The sequence below is a fragment of the Spea bombifrons genome, chromosome 9 (genome assembly GCF_027358695.1).
Source record: "Spea bombifrons isolate aSpeBom1 chromosome 9, aSpeBom1.2.pri, whole genome shotgun sequence".
In the NCBI taxonomy this organism is placed as follows: Eukaryota; Metazoa; Chordata; class Amphibia; order Anura; family Pelobatidae; genus Spea; species Spea bombifrons.
This window is the reverse complement of record NC_071095.1, coordinates 42,216,040-42,227,954: the sequence shown is the minus strand read 5'-3', so window position 1 is coordinate 42,227,954 and position 11,915 is coordinate 42,216,040.

The following is an 11,915-nucleotide window of genomic DNA, read 5'->3' as shown; positions in this document are numbered from 1 at the left end:
TTTTTTGCAGGAATTATTTGTTTCTTAACTTGAGGACATAATCAGTGAACTATGAATGTTCAATTTTCGTATTTGGTTTACAACACAAACACATCATTGAGTGTTTTGTATATTAGAGACTATAGTGATGAGTCACTAAAGCAGGAGTTTGCAGAAATGTTGCAGTTTTTAACTTGCATACCTTATTATTAAACATCAGTACATCCCGATTCTAATCGGTGGCCACATTGAAGCAAGGCTAGTCATGCATACGAGTGTAAAAGAGAGGGGAGTGAGCGGAGACAAACCGCTAGGAGATTAAACACCAATTCGCAGGACCAGTAATCAGCTGTGATTTGTGGAGCCCAGTTATGGTCGTTATGAATGGCCCCTAGTGAGATCATGCGAGAAGAAGTGATTCTACTCTGGTGATCCATGATTAAATCCCTGAGATTTCATCGAAAATCAAAGCTGAACTGCTTTACACAGAACCAGCTCACTCCGTGCAGAGTCAAGACTGCAAGTCACCTGCAAACTGCCGCTTAAGAGGGCAAAAAACAATGTTTAGAGGTTGTTTCAGCTGTTCTGGTCTTTTATACTTTAAATCAATGCAGACTTTAACCACGTGTGTCAACTAATTAGATCATTTGTATCCCAATTCAAGATGTCCACTGGGTTTATTCACGAAATATGGGTGCTATGTGTGTTAGGGTCAGATAACAGATTGAATGACACCAACTTAACTATAAATATATAATGAAGTGTGTGGATTAGTAGGTTTCTCTTGAAGGAAGGCCAAGTTGGCCTTCTGTAATGCATTGCTAAGTTGGTTGTATCCCACAGCAGGAAATAAATGTATTAACCCCCTTTTTTTATTACAATATATCTTATTTTGCCCCAATTAACGTGCAATCAGTACACAATATAAAGCCCCAAACTCTTTCGAAAATAGGTGGACATGTACGGGTTTAGAAACCCCACACTACCAGGTTTTCCAAGATAACATCAAAGAAGTGTCAAAGGCTTTCAACAAAATGCTCTGAGCTGCTGTCTTGATGACCAAATAATCTTGAATTTAAAAAGAAAAAATTTAAACAGAAATGTAGCCTAATAATAGCAAGGAAAGAATATTTTGGCATGACAGGTAAATGGTAGAAAATGCTTACTCTCACTAATGTGACGTAAATAGAATTAAATAGCCTTTCCCAAAATATTACTGAAGTAATAAGAATGTAAGAGATGAATTTTAAATACGTTTAAATAAAATAAATCAATCTGATGAAAATGCACACGAACATTTTTCTTTGTGAATTATATTCTGCTTATTAAATATTTTTCCTATCCATCCCATTAAATATCACGTTGCTGGGCTATAATGAATAATAAATGTGGGAATTTAAAGGTTCATCTGCAAGAAAGAACATCTAAATGTGAGCAACTAAACTTGTTTGGAATATGAAAAGTCCCATAATACACACATTACTTTGTTAAAATGTATGCAGACTTTCACATCTAAACACTGGGGTTTACATACAGTGCTTGACAGGCTGAAAGTTGTGAATGTGTTTCTATGACAACTGTTTTAATGTTGGTGCTGATTGCTTGATTTTGATGGGGATCTTCATGGTCCAATTCTTGTTGCTATAATAACTTTTCAGTGTATAGCCCTGTCTTCCTTGTGGTGCCTAAAAATGTCGCTTTCACCTTAGTCTTTTAGGAGGTGAGCGGGTGTGCAGGGTGAGTATAGCCTCACTGGACCCCAAGGCTTGGCTTAGCAAGCTATGCATAAGCCAAGCCAGACACACCAGGAAAATAAGAAAACTAGAGAAAACCGTGTGCTTTCATACATACTTTTATACCGTGTACTTTCATAACGTGTACTTTCATACATACATTCAGGGGACAGAAGAGCAATTGTCCCCTCAGACCGGTCCAAATTCTGCAAGCAGGGTCAGCCTGCTGTGGGAGGCTATAGAGTATACGGTAGGAGTCACATAATTTCATGTTATTTGGCCCCCTAAGTAGCAGTGCAACACGTGCATGTGGGCACCAGGCTCCAGGTTAGTATAAGTGAATGTGATAGAGTGTGTGAGTGTCTCTGCATTTGTGTACATGGAGGGACAGGGGTCGGGGGCTACTTGGATTTACTTGCCCCCACCCCCAGGCCAAAAAGGTACCAGTCCTATCCTGCAGCCCTGGGTCATAGTTCTCCTTCCACAATCCAGAGTTGAGTTTTGTGTTGGGATAAAGTGAAGTTCAGCTCACCCAACTCTAGTTTCCAGTCACTGTAACACGTTGGTAGAAGCCATGTCATATCCTCCTATGCATATAGCAAAATCTGTTTAGTAATAGGCACATGTGGTTATGTTTTCATTACTTATGGCTTATATTGAATTTTGGGGTATTTATTTACACTGAACATCTAAATATTAAACTAATACACGGCTCAGCTGCAGGGAATGAGTTTTCTAACCTGGTCATGGATTTATAGCCAATATGGTGGCCTGGATTTTTTTTTTTTTTTTTTTTTTTTAATAAACCACCAATTTCTTCCAAAACCCAATAATATTTACTCTGAAAATGTTTCTTTGCCATCTTCAAAAAAATATTCATTTAAACCCGTATAATATGTTTGTGGTTTTTGAAATGTACTGCCTTCTACTTTATATATATTTAAAACAAATAAAATTACATTCTAAAAATAACTATTTCTTGTTTTGATTTGAGCACCTATTGTATTTAAAACTTTTTTTTCTGTAAGTTTTGCTACCCAAAACTGCTATGGCAGGGGTGGCCCTCCAGCTGCTGCAGGACTGCATCTCCCATCCTCCGCAGCTAGCCCCTTAGCTGAAAGAGCATTATGGGAGATGTAGTCCTACAGCAGCTGGAAGGCCGCAGGTTGGACGCCCCTGTACTATGGTAATAAGACCACTTTTCAAGTTGATACAACCCTCATATTTGTTTTTTTTAAATTAGTTTACGCTCCATATATTGAACTTTCTAAGCTTTATAAGGCATGAAATCCTGTGCAAATATTTTTTAATCACTGAAATGTTTACGTGGAAACTGTATATATACTTGTATACTTTAAAGTAACAATTTTGGTGCAGCGTACTAATTTCTCCAGAATTTCCCAGAGTTCCTCTGATTTTGTATGTAATTTCTCATATTGATGATATAAAAAAATTAAATTTAAGGTGCATTTTTAACAGTGTGCCTCATGCATTTTGCAATCAAGAGACCAGTCTTTCATTTGGGAATTAGTTGTGTGGCAGACCTAATGCATCCCAGGTGATTTTTAATGGAGACTCACATCTAAACCTTGTGATGGGTTGGGGAAATAGTACCTATTATCTCATTTACAGAAACCAAAAGTATTCCTTTTTATTCAAAGCAAAAAATGGTCCTTACCACAGCCATTCACAATGCCCAAAGCTTTTAAGCTGTTTTTGTCAGATACTCTATACATGTATGTGGATATTAGTATGGAAAATAACCACAGGGCATGCTTGTGTCTAATGTTGGTATTAGTGTGCGTGGCAGTGTTTGATGTCAATATATGGATGTTAGTGTATGGTGTTAGCGTGAGTGTGCGTTTCAGTGTATGATGTCAGAGCGTCAAGGGCAGCCTAGGGTTAATGATGCGTGGGAGAGGGGGAAGATAGTGTGTAAGTGAGTGGGTGTTATAGCACGTTTACATGTTAGTATGTGCATATGTTTTAGTTAGGTGAAGTGTGCACTGAATAATTTATGCACCTAGATGCCACCAGCCCTAGGCTCACCCTTGCATGTGTTGTTTGGTACAAGCTTTACTACTTCTTCTTAGAAGCTATTCTTTAACACACAAAACATTGGTCCCAGAGTCAGCATACTGTAAGTACTGTGTCCTGTAGCTCACCCAGAAACGATATATCTATGGCTGTGAAGGACATCTGAGAGGCAGCCGGTGGATGTAGTAAGTACCTCCAGGACCTCAAGAGTTGAAAATGTTTGTTTTGTAAATAGCATATGACCCATATTGAAAGGTCCTGTATGTCGTTTTAGTTGCACACATTGCTCCTGGCATTACCATTTTAATAGTCTATTACTCACATCTCAAGGGCTTTTCTGCTTCCCTTAATTCTGATTTCATCAAGAATGACAGGTGTCTAAGTCTTCCTGCTAAGCCTGTCTATTTCGGTCAGATGGCAGATGTTAAGTCCCAGCTAACTTGTGCTCTCCTGCCCTTCATGTCTCTTACATTAACCTTTCATGTCCTGTTGTGTGGAATAAAACCATAGTTTGTTTGTTAAAAGGTTCCTGTGTGTAAAACCTATATATATTTTTTTTAATATCATGGACAGCCACTTCCTTTTCTTAGAATTTACAAGATTATTATACCTTATTATGTTATACCCCCCTTTAGTTTATTTACTGTTCCAGGGGCGTAACTAGAAACCTCAGGGCCCCGGTGCGAGAATCTGTTAAGGGCCCCCCCACCTCACGATCTACCCTCTCCCTCCCTACCCCCCCTTCTCACGATCTACCCACTCCCTCCCTACCCCCCCTCTGTAGGTCACTTACCGTCAACTCCTGTGTTGGGAGCCTGAGGCATTTGTCTCGGGTGCCGGCGCTTCACTGTTGTGCGCCAGCATATCACGCTCCCAACACTGTACTCTGGGCAGCTCGGCACCCCTTGGGCCCCCCTGACTGGCAGAACTCCAGGGCCCGGTAGTTCCGCCACTGTACTGTTCCTTTGTTGGCTTGGCCAGCCGAGGAGGAGAGACAATAATGTTGAAACATTCTGCCGCTTTTTCCCCAACAATCTTTTTTAAACACACCGGTAGCTGTAGAAAGGGGATTTAGCTACTCTGAAAGCTGTGAAGACCCCTTTAATAGCAACCAAGATGCTGGTGGTTTTAAAGTTATTACTTCTTAAAACCTGTCCTCAGTGCCTGACTGACAAGCGTGTGGAGCCGAAGCCAGAAAGTAGCTCACATTTCAGGTGAATAACCCACTGTCTCCATAAATCAACATCCATTTTTTCTACCCACATGAAGTGTTGTCACACCCCGATTCCATTAATTGTCAAGTCTCTCTGCCCTTCTCAAGTTAAATAAGAACCCCTCCCCCAGCATTTATGTCAAAATAGATTATCTACCCCTTACGATTGCAAAATATGTACAGAAATGTTGCCATCTATAAAGTGGACCTGTCATCCACAAGCGTGTGGCCTTTTAGGTCTGCTTGGGCTATGGTATACACTTTAGGTTATCCTTGAAAAATATCTTGCAAATGCTTTAGGCAGGTGTAAAAATGCTGTAAAGTGCTTTCAAAAATAGACATGTTAATAGTTTATTTTTATCATTTAACAAAATGCAAAGTGATTGAACAGAAAAAAACCATCTAAATTAAATCAGCATTTAATGTGATCACAAAAAAAGCATCACTTCTTCTAGGTAGAATTGCAAGTTTTTTTATGGAACTCAGGCAGGTAGGTTGTTCCAAACATCTTTGGAGAACCACATCTTTGTGGATCTAGGCAGCCTTGGTTTCTTGAGATCAGGGCTCTGTAAGGGCCGTACCGCCAGTTCTTTATATTGAAGATAGTTCTTAATGACTTTTGGCTCAATATGTATATTCAGTCAATAATTAAAGCAGGGTAAATAATCAATTCACTGATCCAGCTATGCAGCAATATTTTTCACAGCAAAAGGAATACAATGTTTTCAGACTTTACAAGTGAGGCTATAGAGATGTGCACTGAGGTGTGTGATAAAGATAAACGTTAACCTATGTTGGGTACAAGTCATTTTCCATACCGTGTACCAATGTCAAACAGGAGAATGTTCAACCACAGACATATGTCTTTCCCTTGTAAAAATGGATAGAAAAGTGGAGTTGGGTGTCTGTGTCAAGTTTTGTGTTGAAAATGTAAATGTGAAACAAAAATCCTCTGGATGTTAGCAACTTTGGTGGTGATGCCTTGCATAGACTGTCATTTAGTAGTGGATGCAACATTTCCAAAATGGGTGAGAATCAACGATCACCCACATTCATGGCAACCTTTGACATCCTGCAACAATAAAGTCCAAGGTGAAGGAAAACCCGCACTATGGTCCTTTGGACCAACTCAGTGAATTTGCTCTATCTCTTCCTAAATTTATAAAAGAAGAAAACATTCATGTTTCCACATGCTTTCATATTTACCCAAACCTTTCCCTGTTTAATTTTTTTCTGTTCTTAAAAATCAAAGCAGAATGATATTGATAACATTCCAACCTTACCAGATAATGTGTGTACACATCATATTGGAAGTGGCAGAAGTCTTGAGGTAGATAACATTGGAGATGCCAGAACATAATGTGATGTGTGTGCATTATTATATTAAAAAAGGCTTACTGAGAAAGGAACCATGTTGAAAGCTGAGAACAAGATCAAGGTCAAAGGTAAACGGTCAATTTCAGAACAATGGTCAAAATGTAGTAGAAATACTTGCCCTGCATAGGTGGATAGATCCATTCTTACAATTTGCTCAAGGTCGGGTCGACAGCACATGCAACATCATTGGTTCTTTCAGCTGTGCAGGTCGAACCTTTGTACAGTATACCATACCGAATGCTCATGTCATCCCTGAATGTGCAGTTGTAAGACTCTACTCACATTTCACGAGGACACGGGACGCACAGTGAGAGGCCTGAATTGGATAACAGGGCTCTTTAGTGAGTAACCATAAGAACGGGTGCACAGATATGATGAAATGTAGCTGAGGGTAAAAGCTCCTGAGAACAGCACACAAGTAAATCACGGACAAATGTTTATCACAGCCAGGGTCAGGATACCAGAGGTCAAGGATAACAAAGGTCACAGCCAGTGTCAGCATACAAGAGGCCACATATTGTCATATAACATAGCAAGAGTCTTGGATACCAGAGGTCACGTATAACGTATTTCACAGCAAAAGTCAGGTTACCAGTGATCACGGATAGAAGTATAACATATCCAGGGTCAGGATACCAGTGTTCACAGATAGTCGTATAACATAGCCAGGGTCAGGATACACAGTTAAGAGATTAAGGAATAAATAATAACAGAAGTTTCAGAAAACATTGGGAAGCAGGGCCATCTACACAAGAACCACAGTACAACTGAGCATTGGGATATTGCAACTTTAAATAGCCTGGGGGAGGTCCTGAACAGTGTTCCCTCTAAGCTGTGCGCTTGTGCGTACACACATAGCTTTGAGAGGGAGCGCACACGAGCAAAAATTGTGCGCACAACTAATAGCGTACCGAATGGGGGGGATACGAATGGGGGGGAAACGTCAAGGATCTCCCTCTAACCGTCTTAAAAAATTCTAGGGAGCGGGAGGTCTGTTAATGCAAACCTCCGATCCTGCTTCCTTGCGATGCACGCGGCAACTGATGTTCTGCGTCGGGATTTGATGTCATATCCCGGCGCACAGCACTGAAGCCACGCCCACCGCCTCCACTGCAAAGGAAGGAGAGGACACAGAAGAGGAAGAACGAAGAGGAGGAGTTTAGAAAAACTTCGCCTCAGAGGGGATATGATAACGTTATATAAATATATTTGGGGCCAATACAAACCATTGTGTGGAAATCTGTTCATAAACAGGACTATGCATAGGACACGTGGTCATGCATTTAGACTGGAAGAAAGGAGATTTAGACTAAAGCAGAGGAAAGGGTTTTTTACAGTAAGGACAATAAGGATGTGGAATTCTCTGCCTGCAGAGGTAGTTTTATCAGAGTCTGTACAGACGTTTAAACTGCAACTGGATGGATACCTGGAAAAACATAATATTCGGGGATATAATCTTTAATTATGGGGAAACAGCTTATTGATCCAAGGAGAAATCTGACTGCCATTTTGGGGTCAAGAAGGAATTTTTTTTCCCTGGTTAGTGCAAAATTGGAAAGAGCGAAGCCGGGGTTTTTTGCCTTCTTTTGGATCCAACAGCAACAAATTAACAGATATAGGAAAGGCTGAACTTGATGGACGCATGTCTTTTTTCAGCCTATGTAACTATGTAACTATGTGACAGTGACAGAGAAAAGGTAGGAAAACATTCTTTGAGAGTGAATTAGTAAGTGTGAGAGATTGATCGGTGTTATGGTGTAGTTTAAACTGAATGTTTGTGAATGAGTGTGTGTGTGTGATAGCATGGATGTGTAAGTGTGTGGGGGAGGGATAGCATGGCATAGGGAGGCTGTAATCATATTCTTATCATGCTCAGGTTCCAGCATGTACTGAGCATGCCTGAGCATGATAGGAGTGAGATTGCTGTTAGCAATTATATTTTTTGTTCAATTTTGGTGTGTTAACCACACCTTTATTAAAAGTAAGTAACACACCAAAATTGGACAGAAAAATTCGATAACAATATTAATATATATATATATATATATATATATATATGATTGCTAACAGCAATCCCACTCCTATCATGCCCAAGCAACCAGTACATGCTAGAACCTGGACATGATAGGAGTGTGATTGCTGTTTATCATATATATATATATATATATATATATATATTTTGAGCTGGGATCAGGTAACCACACAGTCTCAAGGTTTGAAATACCACATAAGGCTGAATTCTTTTTAGAAATTGTAGTCCTTTTTATTAAAAGGTATATAAACAAACATAAATTAAACAAACAAAAAGAAAAGCCTTGCTCTCTGAGCACTTACTGACAAACAGCCACTAACTCTCGTTGGACGGCTTACCCGCTACCAACAAAAACATTTAGCACAGACCTTTTTGTTTAGGAACCGTTCAGCAGATTCTTTAGGAGAAAAATGCAGTCTCACTCACTGCTTGTGTGTTTCTCACCTGAATAACTCACAGGGCTCCTTTTTGTAGCAGCCCCCTGCTGCTCATTGGTAACAGGTGAGTAACAATTTGAGAGAACCAGAACTCCTGGACTGGCTTCATCACCTGCTGCAAGTAAACTGTGGAGTGGAGCACTGGCCCTCCCTTCTCTCCAAATGCTCCACCCCAGGGACCCAAACATAACTACAACATTACTATTATTTTGTTGGTAAAAAAAACATTCTCCCTGGGGTTATCAAATACATTGCACTGCAGTATTTTCTTAGAAATATATATGTTATCCACCACCATGCCCGGTTCACTGTCACAATATATATATATATAGTTGTTGATTTTTGTGTCTAATTTTGGTGTGTTACTTTTAATGAAAGTGTTTTTTTTTGTTTTTAAAGGTGTGTGTGGGGGGTCATTTTCGGTTTCAGTCAAGTGAATGCTAAATTTTCAGGTCCAGAATTTTCATTTCGGTGCATATATATATATATATATATATATATATATATATATATATAGATACTAGGCCAGACACTAAAGTGGTAGGCCTACACCACATCAATGTTTGGCTTAGTATATAGTGATTGGGGTTATGCTGCATTATTGTCAATGTCTGGCTCAATGTATGGTGATAGGTGTTGTGTTGTACCACGGTCAATGTGTGCTTCTGTATATAGTGATAGGTGTTATGCTGTACCACCGTCAGTGAGTGCCTCAGTATATAGTGATAGATGTTCTGCTGTACCACTGTCAATGTTTGCCTCACTATATAATCTTAGCAGTTATGCTGCACCACCGTCAATGTTTGCCTCAGTATGTAATGATAGCAGTTATGCTGTACCACCCTCAATGTTTGCCTCAGTATATAGTGATTGCAGTTATGCTGTACCACTGTCAATGTTTGCCTCACTATATAATGTCAGCAGTTATGCTGCACCACCGTCAATGTTTGCCTTAGTATATAATGATAGCAGTTATGCTGTACCACCGTCAATGTTTGCCTTAGTATATAATGATAGCAGTTATGCTGTAACACGGTCAATGTCTGCTTCAGTATATAGTGATAGCAGTTATGCTGTACCACTGTCAATGTTTGCCTCACTATATAATGTTAGCAGTTATGCTGCACCACCGTCAATGTTTGCCTTAGTGTATAATGATAGCAGTTATGCTGTACCACCGTCAATGTCTGCCTTAGTAAACAATGATAACAGTTATGCTGTACCCCTGTCAATGTTTGCCTAACGATAGAAGCTATGCAGTTTTAAAGTGTGTGTGGGGGGGGTCCCACGTACAGGATCCGCCCCAGGTGCCAAATACTCTAGGTACGCCTCTGCGCACAACAGTTTTTCCCAATTTTTTTTTATCCTTTATGCGGCCTGGAGCCTCCGCTTGTGATTCGCTCATAATTTTCTTATGCAGTGAGAATTTCACCTTTAAAAAAACATTACAGTAAGTAATACTGTTGTGTAACTAATACTACATTATCACACTATAATGCAGTTTTATTAACCATGAGCAAGCTATACCAAAAATATAGAATAACAATTTAAATGTAACATTTGCAGAAGCATATTGTGCGCACAAAATTTTGGCTCTGGGAAAATTTTTGCTCAAGAGAAATTTTCTGCGCACACCACCTAAGAAAAATTAGAGGTAACATTGGTCCTGAAGCATCAATGACGTGACCGTGTCATCAGCTGTCATAGCGATGCTACAGAGTCAAGGATGGGGTCCTCCTTATTAATATTGATGAGGTGGCCATTGCGGGTAGAAGGGAAGGATGCTGGCAGGGAGCTCCATCCACCCAAGGTAGGTGCCTCATACCAGTATTCTTTCACAAGCAGGGACACCTCTTTCTCTGAGTCTGGTCAAACAGATCAATTTCTGAATGCAGCCCTATCTGGAGCAACCTCTGCTCTGTGACATTTAAATAGCACAGATTAATCATGCACACTCTATGTCATACAGATCCTGATGAACACTGCAAATTTTCCCAGAGCCAAAATTTTGTGCGCACAATATGCTTCTGCAAATGTTACATTTAAATTGTTATTCTATATTTTTGGTATAGCTTGCTCATGGTTAATAAAACTGCATTATAGTTGGCAGGCAAATGATATACTCAAACATTTTTCCAGATGTGATAGTTTTGCTCAGTCGAGGTCAGTGCCTTAGATGCGAGTGCTGACCTCCTTGCAGTAGGCAACATCCAAGTCCACTTTTGCATGAGAAACTTTGAACACTGACAGGTCTTTTAACATCATAGTATTGGGTATACAGGAGTATCCGTGACCGAGCGTTTGTTATCACACACGGCACCCGTCATGTTTGGGAAGCCAATGCCAAACAAAGTCTTCCCAAGGGCTTACACACCTCTGCCAGGTGTTGGAGGAATTTTGCCAGGTTATTGATAAATTCAATGAAGCGCTTCACAGATTTTACATTGTTGCTGTGATCCCCACTATGGTTCGGCTCTGAGTTGGCTTTTAGACCCTCTGAGCAAAGCATATGTTCATGGAAGTGACTTTAACCCCTTCCCTAGAGGGGGTTTTAGTACCTCAAATACTGTATTTTTTTTTGCCATTTTCAACATACCGTATGTGGGTTGAATTAAGATTCCTCTTTTCCAAGTTTTATGTACCCACATAAATTATACAACTTTTTTTCAGAAAAAAACTTTTTTTTATTAATAAAAACCATAGAAACATGGAAAAACAATTTTACAAAATCACATTTCTACTACATTACGTGCCCCTTCTGAACAATGATTGTTCAGCAACATCCCCTGATTACAGACATACCCCACATACCTATTTCTATGTCCTAGAGGGGCACCTCCAACAATTGCTGAGTACCCTATAGGATGGTATTTTTAATAGTTATCGCTTAATGGGGCAGGGGGGTTTATACATTTTACATTTAGAGCTTGGCCAATGGGATGTAAGGTTTTAATTAAATCATTTTTTATGATTTATGTTATTTTGTTTTTTATTTTTATTATTTTTTCCACCGTTATTGATGCAATATGGACCTTCAGAGACCTCTGGAACATGTTACTGTGCCAGTGATGTAAAATGCGCAATTTATTGGATTTTTATTTATTTAT